We start from the raw sequence: 24319 nt of genomic DNA on the forward strand, positions 1-24319 counted from the left end.
CAAAAGATGTTTGCTGCAGGGATCTCCCCTACTGCGGTATTGTATCCTGATGGGGGGCACTCCCCCCTCTCTCACCAGAATACATAGATTAGCGTTTACAGCCATTGAATGCTGGTTTTCCAGCATGACCATTCATTAGAACCAACTTCTGTTGAACAGACAGCAATATACACAGACCAAAAGTCGCCCTGTTCCTTGTTCCTGCTGAACCAACTGATTTTTGGGCCGTGTATAACCTGCTTAAATTGATACTAAAGTCTTGGGATTTTTTTCTGAAAAACAACAAACATGTCATACTTACCTGCTCTGTGCAGTGGTTTTGCACAGAACAGCCCAGATCCTCCTCTTATCAGGTCTCCTACCGGTGGTCCTGGCCCCTCCCTCCTGTCAGGTACCTCTATAGCAAACAGTTTGCTATGGTGGGTACCCGACCAGGACCTCTCCTGATTGGCTCATTGGCTGTGATTGACAGTCAGCCAGTCAGGAGTGAGTGTCCCCGGAGAACCGAGGCTCTCATGGACATCGTTGGATCAGGAGGGAGCTCTGGTAAGTGTTAGGGGTGACTAGGGGGGCTGCTTCACGCAGAAGGTTTTTTACCTTCATGCACAGAATGCATGAATGTAAAAAACCTTGAGACTATAGAACCACTTTAAGTCTGTACAAGGACTCTTGTGATGAAGTACATTGCCACTCATCTGTGCTATCATGGAGCACTGGAGTGGCTTTTCCACTAGAAGAAGGTTATTATAAAGCATGTTCAAGCCAAAATATGTCATATGCAGCAGTAAATCAAAATTAGTGCTGTGCTAGTCGCATAAGTATCATACTCAATCCCAAAGGTAATAGCCACAAACAATAAATTCCACAAAAACACACTTACTAAAATGCTTATGTGCATATACACCAACACATATATATGAATATTAGAATAAGTTTTCAAATCATTAATGGAAACATAAAAATAAAAATTCCAATCAAGCTAAATGGCAGCAGTGCTCCAAGATAGGAATACACCTCCGTGTAACACATGCAGCATCAACTCCAGTGCTATCCTATCAATGGGACCGAATCGTCGTCTCCATTCAGGGCTCTTGCTTCACACCCGAATCTCCTCCTCCAACAAGCTCCACTCCATAACATGTAAAGAATATTGCAGATAATGCCTTATCCTTAAAATACTTTATTTCCACAAACAACATCAATATTGCACTTACATATATAAGGTGCTGACCCGCACGAAGGTATACAGCCCATAAAAACAGATATTGCAATGCTCATGAATACCGCTATACACTCTCAGACCAGTTCCATATGGACATAGTGACGTCATCATAGTCTTGACTCAATGCGTTTTGTCACAGAACACGTGACTTCTTCAAGGGGAATGATTGGTCACCTACTCCAATGTTTATGTAGGCTAACTGGGCGCCATTTTCCCGTAGCTCCATCTAAATACTTGTCAGCCATTTTGTTGTAGACCAAATTCCTGATATCCACATCAACCCATAAGGACCGACATAGATAATACCCTACTCAGCAGAATATATTAACCTAAGCTTACTGATGCATCTCATCCACCCTACCTTGCGTCCAGACCAGATCTCTGTCCAAGGCTGCGATCCTCAATCTAACGACAACATTTAAAAATTATATATATAAAAAAATCTAGCTCTGAAAGATATACATATATATACCTTCACTTGAAAAAAAAGTGATCATAAAAATTAAAAAATAAATATAAAATTATAATGGAACTATATAAAAACTAAAAAAATTATCAATTAGGGTGACTGTGGTGGGTGTGCATAGCACCAGCTTGGGAAATTGCCACATCTTTACAAATACCATGAATCACAATATTGTTTAAAATAAATAGAAAATGTATAGAAGATTCATAGATGATCTTATCATTCTATGGGAAGGTAATCAGGATGATCTTGATAGTTTATTAAGAAGTATGAATATAAATGATAAGAACATCCAGTTAAGCTGGGAGAGTAGTAGTACTAGTATCCATTTCTTGGATTTAGAAAGTAAGAAAGTAGAAGAAAAGATGACTACTAAGACCTTTCAGCTGCTTGGCCGGAGGGCCTGATGCACCCTCTCGAACTCCACCGGGGTGTCTCTCGGGCAGTCAAATAGTCCGTTAAATAGAGATTGTAAGGCAGATGGTAATTGTTCCACTGATTCCAGGATCCCTCTTATCCGTAGATTATTCCGGCACCCCTGATTATCCAAATTTGCATTGCATTTCCATAAGGTGTCTAGAATGTCAAAGTGAATCCTCTCTAATCTCCAGCATGTCTGTATTATGGTGGGCTACCGTGTCTTCCACCATCTCCAGGTGATCCAAGACTACCCAAAGCTCTTCTTTCAGGTCAGAGACGGCATCTGATAATGCATTCTTGATGTCCGCCGCGATGGATTGTACATCCGTCATCTTAGGCATCCGTTGGATTAGAGAAAGCACCGCGTCTGAATTAGGCCTGCTCTTAGCTGTTGGGGATTGTTCCAGAACCTTACAAGAAGACATAGCAGAGGAAGGTCCAGGCCTGAGAGTCCTCCGGCATCTCAGGTGGCTGGGTCCGAAAGATTTTGGGTAGGTTTTGACCCAGCTGTTGGGGGTCTTGCCCAATCTTGCCCATGTTCGCCCGAGAAATGGAGGAAAGCCAGCAGTATTCCCTTTTAGCCACGGAGCTCTGGATTCAAGCTGCCATCTCCGTGCAGCACCAAGGCATACCCCCAACTGAAACTTTTTTTATTATACTGTTTATTGAAAAAAGAAATCAACAAATTAAAAAAAAACCATTTTACTTTACTTTCTGTTTTAAACTATAGCAAACACAAATACCAGGACAGTACGCACACCCCTGAAATGATCCCTTTTTGTGAAGTAGACATCCCAATGTGATCTAATTTCTTATGCTTCTCTTCCACTAATCCTATTGTAGGGACATCACTTAACCTGGATGCAAGTCATAGCAGCAGATGTGCAGTTTGGGGTTCTTGAAAGCTTTAAATTTAATCTGGTGGCACTGGAAAACAGAATCTAAAGAAAGGCTGCGCTTCAAAATCAGCGCAAACATAAAAGTAAATACATCCAAATATATAAAGTCCATCAAAAATTTAATCAAAAGCAGTCCAAATACTGTGTAATAAAGTGCTAAGTGTAAACAGTGAAGAATCTTCAATAAGTAACCATAAACTCATATTTCTACCATAAATTAGATGACTCATTTTTACCAGAATGTTTTACCCCCTATTTCAGTCAAAACAAGCTTCCAATATGGCCAGGCTTTCATCACAGGGCCGCCCGAACTCTTCACTCCAGGTCAAGTCTGCAAATCACCCCCCGGTTCAACAATAAGAAAAAAACAGGGGAACTTCATGGTGGATAAATGCTAAAACGTGTTTCTCATTTATTTAAACCATATAGTGTAGTTAGAACAGCAGTAAGAATAACACATACGCTTAGCGTGTCTGGTCCAAATAGAGGGCGGGCCGCTTCTGCGTTCACAGAGCATGGTGACGTCATGAACATAGCCACCGTGATCGCTTGCTGAGATGTCCTCGATTTGGTGCAGTCAACTTGTAGTACCTAGGCAGTTAAGCACCAATATGAGAGGGGCTCAAGAATCTGCAAACATATAAGAGTTTTTCTACTGTTGTTTTATTGTTGTTGTCATTTATTTTGTGTCAGTTATAAAACAAGACTTTTATCAAGTCTAAGGTGTCTCTTTGAGGAGGGTAATGGGGGAGTTAATGTTGTGGTCAGCAGCGGATCAAGGTTGGTACAGGTTATCTAACAGGGAGAAGGTAGCTATATAATGCCCAGCAGCTGACACTAACTGTTCTAATTGAGGTCTGAATGTGGGAGTGTCTCCATTCAGGGCCATTAGGATAACATATGTAGCACTACCCCCTTAGGGATTGCTGATGATTTGGGTCCTGCACAGTCAGACAATTCAGCTTGTTCCACACAAGCTTGCATCAGAGTCAGAAAATCAGTCCTTGAGCTTTTGTTTTGTATTTTATTGAGAGGTAACTGTGATGGGGTAAGGGGGTATAGGATGCCAAAGGGAACTGATAAGTGAGGACAACTTTCTGAACTATTCACAAGCTTCATTTCTCTGTTGCAGTCTCTGTTGGCGTGCTAGCCAGCAGCTCCTAGTTGTACCACCCTAGATTTATTAATTTATTTCAGATACTTATATAGTGCTGACTATTTACGCAGTGCTTTTACATATATATTGTACATTCACATCAGTCCCTAACCCTCAAGGGGTTTAAAAATCTAAGGTCCCTAACTTACATTCATACATACACATACTAGGGCCAATTTAGACAGGATCCAATTAACGTACCAGCATGTTTTTGGAGTGTGGAAGGAAACAAGAGTATTCAGAGGAAACCCACACAGGCACAGGGAGAACATGAAAACTCCAGGCAGATGGTGCCGTGGTTGATCCGAACCAATGCCACTAGTACTGGCAGGTGGAAGTGCTAACCATTTAGCCACTGTGCTACCGGATGAACGCCTCTTCACCCAGCAATCTGGAGATTTTCTTCCTGAGCAGGGGATCTGGCTTCTGTTCCTCTAAATGAGGTGAACAGTCACTAGTAGGGGGCTAATCTGGTTTCCCACCTTCCCCTATCTGCCCAGGGGGTGTAGGTATACTCGTTCAGATCCTCTTCTGTACCGCTTGCAGGTTGGCTGCTGCTACCAGGCCTATCAGCTGTGCTGCTCCTTCCCTGCCATACAGGTGGTCCTCGCTAGGGGGGCCAGTGAGCTCCAAATTTTCCACCTCTCCAGCTCCAAGCTTGCAGGCAGGCCCCCTGGCAGCCTTCCTCCTCCAGCCTCACATCTTCCTTTTCCTTCTTCCACCTGACTCCTCACACTCCTGCTACTGAGCAGGCTCCTACATGTTTAAGAGCAGCCCAGCCCTTTCCAAGCCTTCTGTTGGGGATTAGCTGAGGTTCCTCAAGAGGTCAGCCAGCCACTCCTCAGATCCACCCACTGCCTCCAAAGCCCTCCCCCAAAAGCCTCAGAGCAGAGAGAAATTCCAGATGGGCTGGCCTGCAGAGTCTCTCAGCCTTGACCACAATTTGACCCCACTGGCTATTACATCTGAGCTGCTAACCAGCTCTTGTCTAACCATTAAGATCTAGCTCCCTCTAGCTAAACTAGGTGGGTGCTACACATACAGTATATTATTGTACTGTTTCCACAGAAATAGCATAATTAAATATAACGGTACAGAGTTTTCCTCTCTGCCTGTGTAGCTTTTTACTTACCAAAGAGCATCCAAACAGCAGCAATGAAAATAGGACCTCAAGCTGCACTGCGTCTACTGCAGAAAAATGACCAGTGGAAAATGCTAGCCAGGTCTTCCAGTGACCCTATTAAAAACCAGCTGGTCTTGTACAAAGCTGGTGATCCTAATCCTGTAGGATTGCAGAGAGTTTTCTTGCTTAGCTACTCAACGTTATAATTTATTTTATTTCTCCTTCAAATGCTATTAATTTGCAACGATACATCACATGAGTTTAACTTAACATGTTTTTGTTGTCTTAACAGATCATTTTACTTTTGTGACAAATCTTTTTATCATCCCCACACTCTTAAAGGCAGATTTAATTGGTGCCCAATAAATTATTCAGTTAAAATGCTATTCTCAGTCTCCAGGCAGAAGTAGATCATTTGAGTTAGATTTGAATAAAATGATCCTCATATTTAAAAAGAATATTTTTTTTCTTGTGCGCCGATAAAGCCTCGGAGACAGTGGGTTTTCATTTTGTGAAATTGCCTGTGTGGGATTTCAGATACCTCTTGCTTTTTCATCCCCCTCGTGCTGCCTCGCAGAACGTTCCTTCTTTCTTCAGCGCTCCGTGTGAGATTTCAGGCCGATCTAATAGAATTTATTTTATTTTAATTCAAAGCATCTGCTTCAAAGTAACATGAGATATGAACACAGCACTCTGACCCTGCTGGTACAAATCTAAAGCTATACTATATATAAAATTGTACTTTGTGTGTATATGTAAATAGGTATAAAAATCCCATGTGTTGTTTAAAAACTGAAAGGCTACTGTTTTCATTTACCAGCTCTGCAAAGAGCAGCACTATGTGGATACCTATAGCAACTAGTTTGAGCTTTGCTCTACAGGGGACTCCAAGAGGCTCAAGTTAAAGTGTTTATAAAGGCAATATATTACATCAAATAAATAAACATGTTATACCCACCTGCGCTGTGAAATTTTAATGCACAGAGCAGCCCCAAACCTTCTCTGTTGGAGTCCCCTGCCAGCGATCTCAGCTGTTCCTCTTCTGTGTATGCCCCATAGCAAACTGCTTGCTATAGAGAAAGACGTGTGGATTCACTCCCTAGCCAGGCTTTTTGTGTCCATAGACACACATAGCACAGCTCAGCCCCGTCCTTGCTCTCCGCTCGCAAGATCTGATTGACAGCAGCAGGAGCCAATGGCTCCTGCTACTGTATGAACATCCTGTGAGAAGAGAAAGACGGGGGGGGGGGGAAAGCACTGCAGAGGGGCACAGCCTTGTGGGACATGAGAAGCTAGTTCCCTATCAGATCTATAGCCACTATACAACACAATTATTGGCTTTCACATCCACCCATTGCAATGAGTTGTCATTCAAAAGTAGAGTGTACCAGATTGGGAACTAGTCTCTCTGTTCCCTATAGGGCTCAGCCCAGGCAGTGACAGGTAATTTCCCATATATGGGCATCACTTACATTTGGGTTATAATGCCACCTGTATCCACATTGACATTTAGTTTTCAGCCAGAGAATCTTCCAGTTGACAGCCAAATGGGGATAGGGATATAGCACTATGCAGGAAGCTGTCACATTCATGACAGCTTCCCAGCACAGGCAGGACCCCCTCTAAAAATGGACGAACCTCTGTACTCCAGGTCAGAGTTGGTCCTAATTACCTCAAGTTTCCTATTCTGAGAACTGGCTGTAATTCTTTAAGAATTTGCTGCTGCAGGTTTTTAAAATGGTGATGGTGGTAAAAATTACCTGAGACTGCCTCACGTGTCAATAATTTTACCGACACTGGTGTAAATGCTTACCTGAATTAGACGCAGGTCATTCTATATGAAACTACCACCAGAAAAGTGCCATTAAGGCTGTTTTGAGTATGCTCCAGAAAAAGGGTCGGGTACATTTTTCAAATTAATTATGTGTGTTACTGCACCTCATAAATATGAATCCAGCCCTAAACTTTTAAAAGTAAGGCTCCTGCTGGAAAACAAACTTCACAATATACCTGCTATTACTGTTAAAAAAAAAGCCCTCTTCTGATTTAATCTCATATGGTATTGGGTATTTTGGGGAGTCAGAGGTCACTTGAAGTCAGATTGCTGCTGCCCTGCCTACTACCTGAATTCATAGACTGCATCCTCAGAAGCCGGGAGACAGTATGTGAGATTAAGTAATTAACAGGGAAATAATGATTATTGTTTAGATGACCTTTGACTTCCTGATACTGCTTCTTCTTGCCCACCCACTGCATGAATCCTCCTGCGAGGATTCAACCTATGTCTGTAGCCCTTTAAATGTCTTTGGTTATTTCCAAGCTCAGGAGAAATAAAGCTCCGGAATGCCAAAAAGTCTCTCACATGTGGTACCCCCATACTCAGGAGAAGTAGCAGAATGTATTTTGGGGAGTAATTCCACATATACCCATGGAATGCGTGAGCAATAAATCATTTAAGTGACAATTTTGTGTAAAAAATAAAAAAAATGTTTTTTTGTCATTTTCCAAAAACTTGTGGTAAAAAAATAAATTATTCTATTGACTCAAAATGCCTCTCAGCAAATAGTTGGGGGTGTCTACTTTCGAAAAAAGGGTCGTTTTGGTGGGTGGAGGCATTTTATGCCCAGCATTAGAAGTTTATGCCACACATCATTCACCCTTCTAACCCCCTGAAGACCAAGCCTTTTCTGACGCTTTTTGTTCACATGAAAAAAATCAGTATTTTGTGCTAGGAAATTACTTTGAACCCCAAAACATTATATTTTTTTTAAAGCAGACATCCTAGTGAATAAAATGGTGTGTGCTGCAATTTGTTATGTCATATAGAACTCACGCAGCAATTTTTCGCAAATTGTTTTAACAAAATACACTTTTTTTACTTTTAATGCACAAAAACACAATATATTGGCCAATTATTTGGTAAAATATAAAAGATGATGGTTTGCTGAGTAAATAGTTACCAAACTTGACATGCTTTAAAACTGCTCATACCCCGTGCAATGGCGACAAATTGCATACATTTTTAATATACATAGGCAACGCTTTAAAAGCCTTTACAAGCTACCATTTACAGAGATTTACAGAGGATGTCTAGTGCTAGAATTACTGCTCTTGATCTGACGTTCACGGTGATACCTCACATACATGTAGCAACTGCTGGTTACATACCGGCACAGGGTCAACGCTTGCGCATGCAGGTGCACGCGCAGGGAGGCAAGCGTGCTTTTTTTTTTTTCAGCTATTTTGATTGTTTTAATTATTTTTACACTGTCCCTTTTATTTTATTTTTTGATCACTTTTAATACTATCACAGAGAATGCATATGTCCCCTATAACCTCAATGGGCATTGTCATATATTGTTTTTTGAGAAATCTGGGGTCTATCAGACTCTAGATATCTCCTCTGCCCTTACATTATCTAATCTTACCAATATTGGTGTGATCAGATGCTTTCCCAATTTACAAATGGCGCTGTTTATATCCTGCAAAACTGAAATGATGAAATGCTCATAGCTTCTGATTTCTTAGACTATAGAAATGATTGGCACCATTCCGGTCTCCAATCAGCTCTATGATCAGCTGGCAGAAACACCGGCTGCATTCTCAGGTTCCCTGATGGCATGGGACTGCCCGAGAATGCTGTGGAAGGCAGCAGGGGAGGGGGGCATCATCTCCCGCTGCTTGTAAAAGCAATTCTGCAGCTAATTAGCCACTAGGATTGATTTTACATGAAAGCCGATTGATGGCTGAACAAAACGATACCAGGATGATGCCTGCAGCTGTAGGCATCAACCTGGTATAATCATTCAAAGTCCAGTGATGTACCAGTACAACGCTGGTCCTTGTCAGGTATATATGCTATGTTCTTATTTTTTATGCAGCCTGTGGGCTGAATGAAAAAAGAGAAGAAATATCTGCCAGAAAAAGTGTGTGGTATGCCCACCATTAGAATATACCACACTGCATCCACCCACTTCTAATGGTGGGCACACATTAGGTCGCACAGTGCCACATGCGCCAATTCCAAGATTGTTCAAATGTCTAAATAGTGGCACGTTTGAATAACAACTGTCCACATACAAGTGGTACCCCATATGGAAAAAGGATGACACCAAGCCCCAAACTATCTTGCCATTGCTCCCCATGTAGTCTGGGCATCCACGGGGCTCCACGTGACTTTTCCCTTGTAAATCCAAAACGTATACAGTATGTATAGCCTTTTGCCCTCTCACAGTTCTACATCTTGACCCCGTATCTGGCATGCTTGCTGGGGAGAAATTGTTTGAATGCAAGGCGGCCACATTTTTTGGAGCTGGTACATTCAGGGTCATCCAGAGGACGACAGAGTGTGTTGTCACTGAAATGCATAAAACACATTATACTCTCATATCTATGCCTGGCTATGGCAGCAGAGAACACGGGCATATGATGAATCAGGTCTGTGGACCAATACAACCACAATTCATTTTTTATAGTAATGTCCATGTTTATTTATTTATTTATTTCAGGTACTTGTATAGCGCCGACAATTTACGCAGCGCTTTACATATATATTGTACATTCACATCAGTCCCTAACTCTCAAGGTAGATCCCTAACTCACATCCATACATACACATATTAGGGCCAATTTAGACAGGAGTAAATTAACCTACCAGCATGTCTTTGGAGAGTGGGAGGAAACCAGAGTACCCACAGGAAACCCACACAGGCACAGGGAGAACATGCAAACTCCAGGCAGGTGGTGCCGTGGTTGGGATTTGAACCAGCAACCTTAGTACTGCCAGGTGGAAGTGCTAACCATTTAGCCACTGTGCTGCCCTCATGTTGAGGGTTAGGCCCCAAAAAAATTTAAATTCGGAAGCCATAATGGGTTTCCATACGAATGGTCTGGCAAGGTTTGAATTTGGGTTGGCGGCAATAAATTGTTGTGCATTTAAATTGCTTAAATTCCACAATCAATGCATACAGATCTTCCATAAAAAACAGCTCCAAAAAATCAAGGGAAGTAGTTAAATTTGCTGTTTCCACCTGAATTCCAGGTTGGGCAGTGAATAGGGGAAGTACGGGTGCTGCAGAATTTGTGGGCTGCCAATCAGGATTTGCAAGCACATCTGGAAGGATACTAGAGGCTCTATGGGCCTGTGTGCGAATTCTTTATGGCTGCGGGACAATACCAGCTTGTACTGCACTTATGGGACTCGCCACGACACCAAGTGATACTGCAGTGCTGGTATGTGAAAGACCAGGATGTACTAGGCTGCTGGTGCTCGCCAGTTCACCAAAAGGTAGAGCAGCACTAGTACTGGCACTCTGCTGCATATGAGAGTCATCAAAATTTACCAGCAAGTGCTAACAGAGATCAGGCCTGATTCTGCAAACACTGGTTTTGTGTGCAATGTATCAAGTGACAGTGACCTACTGACATTGCACGCACACCCCCTACCCAAAAAATGCAGAATGATGTATATATACGTGACCCTGCACACAGGAGCCACCCTGTAGCAGTATATCTACTATAGGGCGGTCCTTAAGCGGTTAAACAAGACAACGTTTTTGGAGAAGTGGATTTAATTTTGGGATGGGACCTCTTCTGAAATCTTGGTTCTTTCACAGCTGAAGCTACATTAAAACATGATGTCATCTAATTCATTGGAACAGTGAATTCACAGGTCCATCCCTGCAATTTTCATTTATTTAAATAGGACAATGAATGTGATTGCATGAAAACTCTCCTGAGACCTGTCCTCACAGATAATCCATACATCTCAGCTGAAAGGTTAGTATATTTGTGGAATGGGTTCCAAACAGATCTGAAGTATGTAATTACCGCTTGCAAATTATCCAGGATTTAGCTTACATTTCTTAATTTCCTGCTTAGAGAACAAATTTGAAGCATTGACATAAATGTGTGACTTTCTGGGCCCGTATCTAAGTGACTTGAGAACCCTTTGACATCCACATGAGTCTGTGTCTCATATCTGCTGACCTTTACAGACAAAGCCCAGAATTCTTTGAGTCATTGAAAGATAATTTAAAACTGAAAATTTACAGTATAATTTTGCCTTATAGCAAGTCTTAGCGATAAATGTGCCATAAACATATTCACTGTCATTTTCTTGTTCGCTTTTTTAAACTTTCTCTCCTCACTTCTGCCTGAAAATGTACCCATATTCTCAGTTGAGATTCTGCGATCAGATTTTGATTGATCAGGCTTACCCAATGCCATTTTTTCAGTATTACTGTGGTTTGTACACAATGTGACCTAATGATTCCTCTGCTCCAACAACCCCTTTTTTGATATTTAAATGAGCATGCACACATCAAAGACTTAAAGCATAAATAAACAGCCCTATCCTTTTCAGCCAAGGAAGCTGCCATCTTAGTGACATAGTCATGACACTTTGATGGTTTAACAGTTTGGCTGAGAACACAAGCAAATATGACAATTAACATACCTGGCATGCCAAAAATGTAACTGTTTTTTTAAACCCAAAAACAGAAACTAAAACCTCCTATCTTTTAACCTCCCTAGCGGTCTGATTATGTCAGTATTTCTGTGCTCAAAGCGGTACTTTTTTTGAATGGAAATATGTTGTTTTTGTATTGTAGGCCTGTAATTTTTAGGAATAACTCACTGAAATCTGTCCGAACAAGAGTCTAGTAAACATCCCGGGGATGTTAAAATTTGAAACACGAAATCATAAATTATAATTTAATAAATAATCATAAAAAAGAATAATATAATAATAATAAATTTAATTCAATAATATAATGAAACCAAAAACACTGAAATTTGAAATAGAGCGCCAAGTTCGCACATCACTGATCTTAGCCGCAAAATCTTTTTCAGTGTCTGATGACGAATTTCCCCACGAATCATTATCACTCAATTCTGCAAGTGGTTCTGATTTACTATCGCTGTTCTCTAGCTGGTCTAAAACTGCTTTTGACCTAAAGGGACGCTTTTTGGACGCTATGGACATTTCTCAGTTTCCAGGCAGAAAGAACAGTAAAAATGCAGGCAGGGCGCCGGACAAAGCACTCGGGACAAAATGTATGTGAAATGGTTTGATACAGTAATGTTATACTGTGTGATTTTAGTGTATTTCGTGAATGTCAACTTTTTGACATTTTTAAATTTCCCGCCAGTTCCGTCCCCATACGTCCTGACACACGCAGGGAACGGAACCCTGAAGACGGATGCCGGCATTGGCCGGAGGAGATGGCAGGGGACGTTGCAAGGGGGACATCGCGGGAGCGAAGGACAAGGTAAGTGCAGAAGGGTTTCCAGAGCAACACTACAGGATATCCCCGAGTGTAGCTTGGGGTTACCGCTTGTGGTACTGAAACTTTACCCCGAGCTACACTCAGGAATACCTCCAGGTAGGTTAATTAAACCCTCCTATCAGGGGCAGACTGACCATTTGGAAACTGGGCCACTGCCCGAGGGTCCGGGGTCAGTAGGGGGTCCCATGAGATGCCCCTGGTACTTTTTTCATAGGCTTTTTTGAGTTTGGGCAAGGACACAGGGGCCCCATGAGTTGTCAGTCCGCCCCTGCCTCCTTTCCTTTACAGCCAAGTAAGTTGCCATCTTAGCCTCTGTTTGTTCTGCAAATGCCATGGTGCACATGTGATCGGTTATGATAGCAGCCATTTGATGGCTTCACAAGCTGGTTGAGAGCACAAGCTCCTGTGATAGTTATCATTCACAGCATGCCTTCGATGTAACTGTTTTGGTTTGTTAAATCCATGGGTTTCATTCCACTTTAAAAAAAAAACAGTACTTAGTTGGAATGGGATGAATTGATTTTAGAACTAAATGAGTAGGATTGTAGAAGAGAGTTAAAATGGAATGTGATACAGGAGAACTAAACCCTGCTATCCTTTACAGCAGAGGAAGGTGCCATCTTATGAGGTCTTGAAGGTTCTCATGAAAACAAACATAAGCAGACAGACAACGGTAGCAGTTATCACCAGAGGCATGCTTTATTTGTAACTGTTTTAGGATTCTGTGGTTTTAAAGCAGAACTAAACCCGTTGTTTTAACTGTTTCTCAAAACAGTTACATTCAAGACATGATATGAATGATAACTGTCACAGCTGCTTTTTCTCTCAGCAGAATAGCTGGTCTCAGAATTGATCACATGTGAAGCACCATGGCAACTGCAGATCAAACAGAGGCTGGGATGACAGCTTCCTTGGCTGTAAACAATAGGAGGGTTTAGTTCCCCCTTTCATTTCGCTTTAACCCAGCACTGTTTGTTTTTCTGCGTCCAATCTGTAACATAGTTTTTTTATGTCAGTAGAAGAACTAAGACTACTGTCCTCATTTGTAGCATTGTGTTTTTTGCTGCAGTATAGGTGCACTTTAATCGAAGTAATATATATTTTTGGAGCTGATAAAAATACAGTTTCATCTAGCTCTTGTCATGTGACTATTATTTGTTTAGAATAATTTCCCAAGCCGCAGCAGTGCCACTGTTCTGCTAGTCTACACGAAAGCTACTGGAGGCCTCTCATCACATGTCGGGGACTCTATGGGATGCCGTTTCAAAGTCACATTGATTAATAGATCAGTGGCAGCAGGATTATAACAACCATTACAAATTAAGTAGTTTAGGGCAGCATTAAAAATAACACCAGCAGGCAGGCATAATGTTGGCAGACTTTAAGAGGTCTATATTCCATTTGAATACACTTACCTCAATAGCACAATGACAAGCTGGGAGTTCTATAAATCACTTATGCTTCCCTTGTTCTATAGGAGTTCAGTGCAACGGCAAACTGCCAGGTACTCTTGCATTGTAATTTGCTTTGTAAAAAAAACAAAGAAAGTTTGCTCCTCTCTACTTCTGCCAGGAAGCCAGAGTAGAGTCTGGTTTTCATTATTAATCTGACATTTATATTTTGAAGTCATGGAGATCAATAGGATTTTAATTCTCACATGGAGATTTGTTACAGAGCACTAGGAGATTCTGTTTAAAGAGGATCTCTAGCAGATTTAAAGAAAATTCTGTTGAAGAAATGGGAAAAGTGATACAATTACCAGATTCTAACAGAACAATGAGATTGAAGGTAAAGCTCTGGTCCATTGAAGACAAAAGCACACGACCTTGCATAGTAATTACAGACTGACAAATATGGCAAAGCCTGAGTGTACTGGTGGTGTTTACTGATTGATCTGTCTAAAAAAAGTTGTAAAGCTTGTAGGCTAGTGCAGTCTACATTCTCCACTGCAAGTGGCGCTTGTTTAGAATGGCAGTGCAGTTGGGGAAGGAAGTCAAAAGAAACTGGGTTTCTCTATGATTTCCTTAGTCCCCTGGATCAGCATTCCGCTTTACTAAGCTGGATCCAGGTGATCCTGGTGGCCATCTTGAGTCATGTGAAGTCTTTATAAGTCCCTGCCCCTGGGGTTTGGCAAGTGGATAGAGCAGGGACAGGATACCCATCTGTCAGGGACAGTGCTAGCATTAGGGAGAGGTTCCAGGGGAGTAGGGAAAGCATAGGACCTACATCTATAATTCAGGAAGCTCCCCCATGGGTTTGCCCAGCGAAGCTGCATTCCACTCTCCTTGCAGGTGCTGATTCTTCTTCGACCTACACACTGCTGACTCTCTGCTCCATCTATTGTAGGTGCCTCGGTCGGGTGAGCTTTCCCGCCGGGCCTGTTGTACTATTTACAAATTCTGCAATACATCAGCTTTTGCAATCCGGGGCTCTGTGTTTTTTCTGCTTCCACACCACACTGCACCCACACAACACGCTGGCTATAGATGTTTCGAAATTCAGCTGGTTCAGCATGGACAGTCCGAATTTTGATTCATCTATAGCCATTCTCGCTTGAGATAAGTCGCTCTAACAATCTGCTTCTCTAGAATGGGAATGTTGGATCTTTTTACAGTTGATCAGTGCATGCAGACCAATCCACTGTCAGAATACATCAGCACAGCGGGAAGGATTCCTTAATCCACGTCAAATGTCGGGATGGGGTAATCTGTTAATTTTTTTTTTTTTAACAGCCAGCTGGCTATCCATCTATGGCCATCTTTAATCCCAACTTGCACTATTTTTAGTTAGTGCCCTGATCCTGCAGCATCTTGTCAAACAGAATAGGGATGATCCATAATCTGAGTAGAACAAAAAAGTGGAGAGACACAGAGTAATGACCTAAGTGCAGTAGTAAACATATAAACTTTTATCAAGGACACATGATTACGAGAATGATTGAAAGGAGAATCAACTTATCATAAGCCTGAAGAGGAGACATGGTCTACCCACACCCAACAGTTTCCAAAACTACTGGAAAAGCGGAAAAAAAGGTGCAAATACGAAGAGCAATGAAGTTCCAGGAATTATATAGATAACCACAGTATGGGCAGCTGCAACAATTCATCCAACCAGCAATGAGATGTGAGCACAAAACAACAAATAAAGGAGCGATCCCAACCCTGTGGAAGTCAATAAAGTCACAAGCCCAGAAACAGAACAAATCAAAATTCACTTTAATGTTGGGTTAAAAAGCATGACATGTAGGAATGCCCAGATTGAAACATCACCAAGCCAGTGGAGAGGAGAAACACATATTCCCAGAAGCTAGAAGATGACACATGATCCTGGACCCTACAGTAGGTTTGTTCAACCCAGGAGCCTCAGGACAGTGGGAGGTGTATGCAGATCATGATCTGAGTAAGGGACAAGTCCCTGAAACATGTTATCATGATGACCAGCTTCTCTCCTGTGGTTTGACATGTTTTGAGTGCTCCTCTAGGCTTCCAGATTGCTTTCACCTGCCCTTGTTCCCCTTGGGGGTGTCTCACCAGGTGTATAACATTACATCTGGGTCTGGGGCACGTGACTTTCAGTGGATGCACCATCTTAGTGACCCCGGCGGCCGCCATCCACGCACTCCTTCCACTGTCCAGAGGCTCCTGGGCTGAGCAATCCACTGTTGGGTCCAGGATCATGTGTCATCCTGGAATATGTGTTTCTCTTCTCCACTGGCTTGGTGATGTATCAATCTGGGCGCTCCTACATGTTATGCTTTTTAACCCAACATTAAAGTGAATTTTGATTTTATCTGCTCCTGGGCTTGTGACTTTATTGGCTTCCACCGGGTTGGGAGCACTTTTTTATTTGTTGTTTTGTACTGGAAAAGCTGGGTTCTTTATAGATGAATTTTGATTCATCTATAGCCGTTCTCGCTTGAGATAAGTCGCTCTAACAATCTGCTTCTCTAGAATGGGAATGTTGGATCTTTTTACAGTTGATCAGTGCATGCAGACCAATCCACTGTCAGAATACATCAGCACAGCGGGAAGGATTCCTTAATCCACGTCAAATGTCGGGATGGGGTAATCTGTTAATTTCTTTTTTTTAACAGCCAGCTGGCTATCCATCTATGGCTTGGTGATGTATCAATCTGGGCGCTCCTACATGTTATGCTTTTTAACCCAACATTAAAGTGAATTTTGATTTTATCTGCTCCTGGGCTTGTGACTTTATTGGCTTCCACCGGGTTGGGAGCACTTTTTTATTTGTTGTTTTGTACTGGAAAAGCTGGGTTCTCAAATTCCATTAGAAATCTGCTCCAACCGCATGCAGGTGTGCATTCTTACAGGAGATTCTAGTGTATAACTTTCCATGAGGCATTGGTGTTTACCACAGTAATGTCTGGGCACCCCCAAAACACAGTCAGCAACATCAGGGTACTGGTTGCCTATTCAAATTCACCAGTCTGCAACACAAGTTAATTTGCAAGTCTGTAGAAGTCAGATTTCCATATACAGCCCCCCCCCATTAATTTTATTAAAGTTTTGTTAGCAGAGATCATACAACCTTGTCAGTCTCTACACTATAGCCTGTCTAATGGCCTTTCTAAGACATGTGTGTTAAAACATTTCAGTTATTGACTCACTCCAGACCAGATAAATACATCTGTTAGCTGGTATTGGATGGACAATAAAGCCTCTAGCAAACTTACATGCCTGAATGCTGGCTGTAATTGACAGTTGTAAAGCATTTAGACTAATACACATTTAGGTCTGGCTGTCTGTGACCCCAAGCTGCCCCTTTTAAAATAGCCCAATTCTCAAAGTATGCACAGATTTCATAACTCCAGCTATAATGGAGATATATTTATAGGACATTTATAGGCTACTGTACAGTGAAATAATGATCATTTTAAGACTAAACACCCCCACCTTTTGAGATGTAGCAAGCAAGGTGGCACATTAGCTTTCTGAGGAACCTATATACAGTATATGAGAGACCCCACAATAGGTCTATCTCACCTTGCAACGTCTGTGTAATATTATGTTGGTTGCTGTAATGTAAAATATGGTAATCTATAAATATGGATGTAATAGGAAAATTAACATTGTGAGAGGGTCTGTTGAAATACTATAAATGCTTTCAGTTTTCCTATCTCCAAACCTTTAGCCGTTATGATTGGGTGAGGGGTGGGCTCAGGGCTTTGCTCAAAGAAGGTCCACAAAAAGCTACTGCATCAGCAGTCTGGAGTTCTCCTTTCCCATCAAATGAGGAACATTTGCCCAGAGTCTTCTTTACTAAGAGCCACAGACTGGGATCCATTTTATGCCTATTGACTGAATTTTGTTGGAACTCAAAGAATCCAGGCATTCGTTAGGCACTTTTTATTCTTGAGCCCTTTTTCTGTAAATATTGTTCTACTCCATTTATCATTTCCTTTTATTAAATTATATTTTAAAACTGTTAAAAGTATCTCTAAAGCACTAAGCCAGAACTTAAAGAATCCTTGTCTCTTTAAAGAGCGATTCTATAGTGTGAACCTCTGAATTATCCCTGTCTGCATAACAGACTTTTCTTTAACAGTCAGACTTGCTAAAGTGATTATTATAAATGATTTGTGTTAAAACATGTGACAGCTGTTTTGGTGTGTTACAGGTCAACTGCATAGTTAATCAACTCCAGTTTTGATCTCGCTCAGTCTGCTGGCACCTAGATTGTGGTCCCGTGAGATGGAAAATCTTCATGTAGGGTGAGACTAGGAGTGCGATTGTCACGTAGTAATGGCAGCAGAGTGAGATCTGACCTGTCCTTTGTTATATAGTGGTGGTAATGGCTGGGATCTGACACCACTGTTGTCAAGGGTGATGTTTGCATTAATTTTATTTTTAAAAGGCTTTTCTTTGATTGACACAGGGGAAGGGGGAGGGGATTGAACAACAGCCGCAGTCAGCCCAGGGAACAGTTGTGGACTGAGTTTGCCTGTCACATAGGTTTTAGTCTTTGACTTGGCAAGGTGCGTAGCACTATACAGAAGGTAAATCACTGGTCTCACCTTGTTCCTTACCTGGGGTATAAATGGTCTTTCCTCTAGTATGATCAGCATTGTTGGGAAGGATGCATGCGGGCTGTATTACGACATGTTTGTAGGTCAGACCAAATCCATGTGGTCTCACTTCTAGCCAGAAGGCTGAATAACGTTTTTTGAATTTTGGACTCTGAATATTACCCCTGTGAATTAACCTATTGTGTTGGTCATGTTTTTCTGCAAGACTAATGAATAAACTTTGGCAGGAAGCCTTTAAACACACTTTGGCATTTAAATCACCTCTCTGCAAGCTCTCCACTTTAAGCTGAACCCCATAGGGGTAAAGTGAACCCTACAATTTCATGGAAGGTGACCATAAGTCTATAAACTGGGAGTTAAACATCACCCATTTCCATTTATAGTATTTAGCCTCTCTATTGGCACATTATTGTGATTGATAGCCTTGCCTCATATTCAGGCTTAGGAAATGGGAAGGAGCCGTTAACAGAATACCTGCTATATATTGTATCTGTGGTTCTCAGGCATTGCCATTATAAAGTTAAGCTGGCCATAGATGGATGAAAATGTGTCCAAATCAGCAGGGACTGGCTGAATTTCGATCTATGTGTCGACACTACCACTCAACAGAAGTTGATCTATCAATCAACTTCTGTTGACAAGACCTGTTGGGAAAAAAGCTGCTTGATTATTGGCTGCAGAGCTGATCTGAGTATTCTGACAGTGAAGGAGTCCCTGCTGTCAGAATACAATAGTGCAGCAGGGAAGATTCCCACATCCACCTTGACTGTGTGGATGGGGGAATTGGTTCAGTTTTTTTTTTCATTCAGCCTGTTTGCTGAACAAAAAAACTGAGTCATGTATGGCCAACTTTAGATTACTTATATTTACTCACACAAAAATACACACACTGTTGCATAGCACCATCAATTAAACGGAGCTTGCTGATTTGAGCACAAAAGTTATCTTATTAGTTCTGGCAGTCCCCGAGTTACAAACATTTGACTTATATACGACTCATACTTAAGAACAGAGGCAGCATGATGTCATGCTGGTCCCAGAAAGTGTCAGGTGGCCATCTTGCTGCCCACCCCATGCAGCCACCTATTGTCCGGTGGACCTGTCAGCAATCCAACATCACTGCATGGCCAGTTAACCCTTCCATATTCTATCCAAAACTTAAAAATTATTTTTTTGGCTGGAGTTACATTTAAAAAAAGTACCTAATCAAACTTACATACAAATTCAACTTAAGAACAAACCTACAGAACCTTTTTCATAACCCAGGGACTGCCTGTACATTGCGCATTCTTCAATAGCCATTCACAGTCTTGACCAAAGTATACTGCTTGACTGTAGTAGAGAAAAGCAAAGTCATATGTCCAGATCAGAGTTACAGTTTTTTGGAAGGTACCACCATTCACACATATTTATTTCAAATATAAATATATATTTAGCCATTTTCCTTCCCTTATACTTTATAAAGCAAGTACCCTTTAGCATAATATGTGTGCCATGTGTCCATATTTGTGTGTTTAGATGTCTGCAAACCAGATAAATGAGAGAAAGAGTAGAAATTATGTTGTCTATTTATAGTGTCCACTAGACCTACATTACGTTCACTGTGAAAGGGTGGTCTGTACAGTCCATTAGTGTAGTCTTTTTAAAATGAGATCTCAGCAGCGTCAACACGGGCAATCGGTTTCAGCGTATCCAGCATGAATGCCCGTATGGCCATATGTACGGCCAACTTAGAAACACATTTCAAGGAGAGCTCTGGGGAAATCAACCGTCCACAGTATACATATGCAAGATACACTTCATCTGGCAAACTCTATTGATGTTTCTGGCACAAGTGAATGCTTGAATATTTAACAAACAAATGTAGCCGCACTCCAAAGACTTGCTGCTCTTTGAGAGATTTCACTCCCAGGTTAAACAAACCTGATATAAAGCCATTTCTTTTTGCATGAAATATGTGTATAAATAGAAATATGCTAATAATAAGCTATAACTGGCTAATCTCCAAAACACAGTACCAGGTAGGAAAAATAATTTATGTGGAAAATTTTCATCCCTGACTGAGCCTTAAAGTCAACCTGTCAGAAGACTAGGCAATTCAAACTGAGCGTATCATGAAAAAAAATCACAAGCAAAGGTTATAAGTGCAAAATGATTGCTAATAGATGATGATAATAAATTGATAGGAAATAAGGAGATCCACATGTGCATGTATTCCTTCCTGTAAAAGTGAAGCTTGGCTCCCAACTTCTAAGCCTTCCTATAGACCCTTAGTGTGAGATACAGCTTTCATGACCTATAAGGAGTATCAATAGGTGGGAGGGACAGGATCAAGCTTGACTTTTGATGGAAAAATCAAGATTTGTGAATGCGGCCTGGAAGTGAAATTGGTTTGCTTACACAAGAACAATAAGACTCTATTCACATCTGTGTGTTTCCGAACGTATGGCTAAATGAAAAAAAAATTAATGCTTTGCCTTGCGTTTTAGAAACACACTTCCAATGTGCATTGTGTTTGTGTTGTCATTGCATGTTAAAGGCACCCAAAGTGCAGCAAACACACCAAAAACTGCGGTAATGCACCATGCTCTGCTGCAAAAAAGTTCTGGAGCTTCTCTAGGGTGATTGTTGTGTGTGGGGCAGTCCATTGAAGTGAATGGGATGCCCTATGCATGATGAGTGAAAACGCTCCGAAACACCAAAAACAAACGTATACGGGAATGTGAGTTTTTGCTACGCAGCGATGTTAACTGGGCCTAACATTTGAGTGTCCCCATCCCCTCTCTCCTATGTACTTGTATAAAGATGGCCACACACTATGCAATTTGATTTTACAATCTCTGTACCCTTTCCTTTAGATTTACCAGAACTATGAGATAGTAGGACACACCTGAGCAATCTATTCAATTTGTATCAAATCAGAGAGACCCTTGTACTACATAGCTGATGGGAGATCTAAAGGATATTGTATAATCAGATTGTACAGAAAGTTGGTGGAAGGTAGTATTGTAATAAGGGAGGTGTGGTCCAGAGTGCTGAACACGCCCTATCACACCCTCTTCTGTGATGCAACAAGGAAGTGAAGGCTTATGGGAGTTGATCTACAGGAAGTGAATGCTGAGAGACAATCTACAGGAAGTGATGGAATCTTAAAATCATTTCAAAAATTCAAATAAACTGACAAGATTTTAAACCTCCTGTCGATAAGGTAAAAGAGAGAAAAGCACATTGGGATGGCTGGGCCAGAAATGGCATTGGAAAACGTTTCTATTTATTATGAAAAGTGAAATTCTGCCTGAAAAGTTGAACTTATCCTTTAATGCATTATCTGCTTTAAGGTAAAAAAAAAAAAAAACCTTCTGTGTTAAGCTCCTTCCAGCCCCCCATATATTTACCTGAGCCCAATCTCAATCCAGCGCTGTGCATGAGAGCAGTAGCTCTCTTGACTCTCTCGAGGCAGCAGTGTGAGCCATTAGCTTCAAAAGAGAAGGATCAGGGTTGCTCTGTGCAAAACAATTGCACACAGCAGGTAAGTATGAGATGTTTATTATTTTTCTTACATTTCCTTTAGAATAATTTTTGGAGGGGGGGTCTGTTGATCATTTTGGCATCACATTTCCACCAGACACCTCTGCTCATGTTTTTTATTACATCATATAAGTCTAAGTTGACTGAGTTTGTGACACAAATAGGCTCACACATTTAGAATGGGAATACATAAAACAGACACTTTCTAATTTCCAAAGGCTATTCATTTTCATCTCGACTAACACTGTGAAATCTTCTGACTGATAGTAACCTGGTATTCTGAGAACACTAAACCAGCCTTTCTCAACCTTTTCATCAGAGGAACCCTTGAAATAACTTTCCAGTCTCAGGGAACCCTTGCTAAAAATGATTATATCTACAACTCATAATACATTAGTGTGATGGTCAGTGGAAAGAATGCTCTTTACACTTGTGGTCATTGGGAAGAATTAACTCCCTTATAGATAAAAAGATCAATGGTGTTAGTGGGAGCCTATCTGAGAGTCAGAAATTTCTCATTGCTCAAGGAACTCCTGGTAATCACTGGAGGAACCCAAGGGTTCTATTGAACTCTGGTTGAGAAACCCTGATCTAAAGCCTAGCTTGTAAATCTGCAGGTCAGGGATTCTGAACCCCGCCATATGCTTCTCCTTAAAGTCCCTATTTACATGTATAAACAGTGCTGTTTCACATTGACCACAGTCTACACGAAGCAGTACATGTAGATATTGTTCAAAGTGAGGCTGAACAACACAGAATAAGTGTCAAGAGACTGCAGACATTTTAGTCTGGTATATTTAACAACTTTAGCTCAGTTTCAATAGGCAATTCACAGGCTGATATTTATTTGTTGTTTGGGATTTCTATTTAAAAGGTAGGTCCAATCAGAATATAGCTCACTAGTACGATTACAACATTAGGTCCTCCTGACTTTTTTATATTTATGAAGCCATACTGTGTGAAATGGTTGACTATAACCACAGAGCACAGACGAAGCACCTTGTTGCATAGAGGTACAGTGCTGTAAAAAAAGTATCTTCCCCCTTCCTGATTTTTTATTTTTTTTGCATTTTTGTCACACTTAAGTGATTCAAACCATCAAACAAATTTTAATATTACCCAAAGATAACCCGAGTAAATAGAAAATGCAATTTTTAAATAATGATTTCATTTATTAAGGGAAAAAGCTGTCCAACCCTGTTTGGCCCTATGTGAAAAGGTAATTGCCTCCCCCTTGCTAAATCATGAATGAACTGTGATTAACCACATTTTTTGGAAAACTGAGGTAAATTTCACTTGCGCACCCAGGCCTGAATACTGCCAGATCTGTTGAATTGAGAAATCACTTAAATAGAAGCTGTTTGACAAAGTGAAGCACGCTAAACATCTCAAAAAGTAACACATTGTTTTGCGATCCAAAGACATTCAAGAACAGATGAGAAACAAAGTAATTGACATGTAACAATCTGGAAAGGGTTAGAAAGCCATTTCTAAGGCTTTGGGACACCAGCAAACCACAGTGAAAGCCATTATCCACAGATGGAGAAAAAGTGGAACAATGGAGAACCTTCCCAGGAGTGGCCAGCCTACCAAAATTACTTCAAGAGCACAACAACGATTCATCCAGTTAGATCAAACATAACCCAGAACAACATCTAAAGAACTGCAGACCTCACTTGCCTCAATTAAGGTCAGTGTTTATGATTCAACAATAAGGAAGAGACTGGGCAAAAATGGCATCCTTGGGTGAGTTCCAAGGTGAAAGACACTGCTGACCAAAATGAACACAAAGGCTTGTCTCACATTTGCCAAAAAACATCTTGAATATCCCCAAGACTTTTGTTTTAAGTGTCACAAATATGCAAAAAAATAAAAAATCAGGAAATGGGCAAATACTTTTTTACAGCACTGTAGTTGTCACTGTTTTAGGCTAACAAATTTATGTGGAGCAAAGCTTTAGCTGCCAAATAGTTTATCCAAATGCAGAAAGCAGCCACGAGCGTTCAGTGTGGGATTAAACTCTGCAGAGGCCCCTAAGCAGTCGAAACCTTGAGGCTCCCTCACAGGTTCCTGGAGGTTTCTTGTGTTTCCACTGTAGTGGGATAACATTGAACTAAGTAGCGTGCACATCTGCTGCTAGATGGAGATGACCGCCACTGCTGTACATTAC

The 24319-nt window shown here is 41.2% G+C and overlaps 1 protein-coding gene across 1 annotated transcript in view; it reads left to right on the plus strand.

Moving 5' to 3' along the window:
• CFAP20DC (CFAP20 domain containing) overlaps positions 1-24319 on the plus strand; it is a 361123-nt gene that overhangs the window by 172902 nt on the left and 163902 nt on the right. The gene's annotated exons all lie outside the window — the stretch shown is intronic.

Source organism: Staurois parvus, unplaced genomic scaffold (genome assembly GCF_062004578.1).
Source record: "Staurois parvus isolate SC_StPar_1 unplaced genomic scaffold, SC_StPar_1.0 ptg000283l, whole genome shotgun sequence".
Lineage (NCBI taxonomy): Eukaryota > Metazoa > Chordata > Amphibia > Anura > Ranidae > Staurois > Staurois parvus.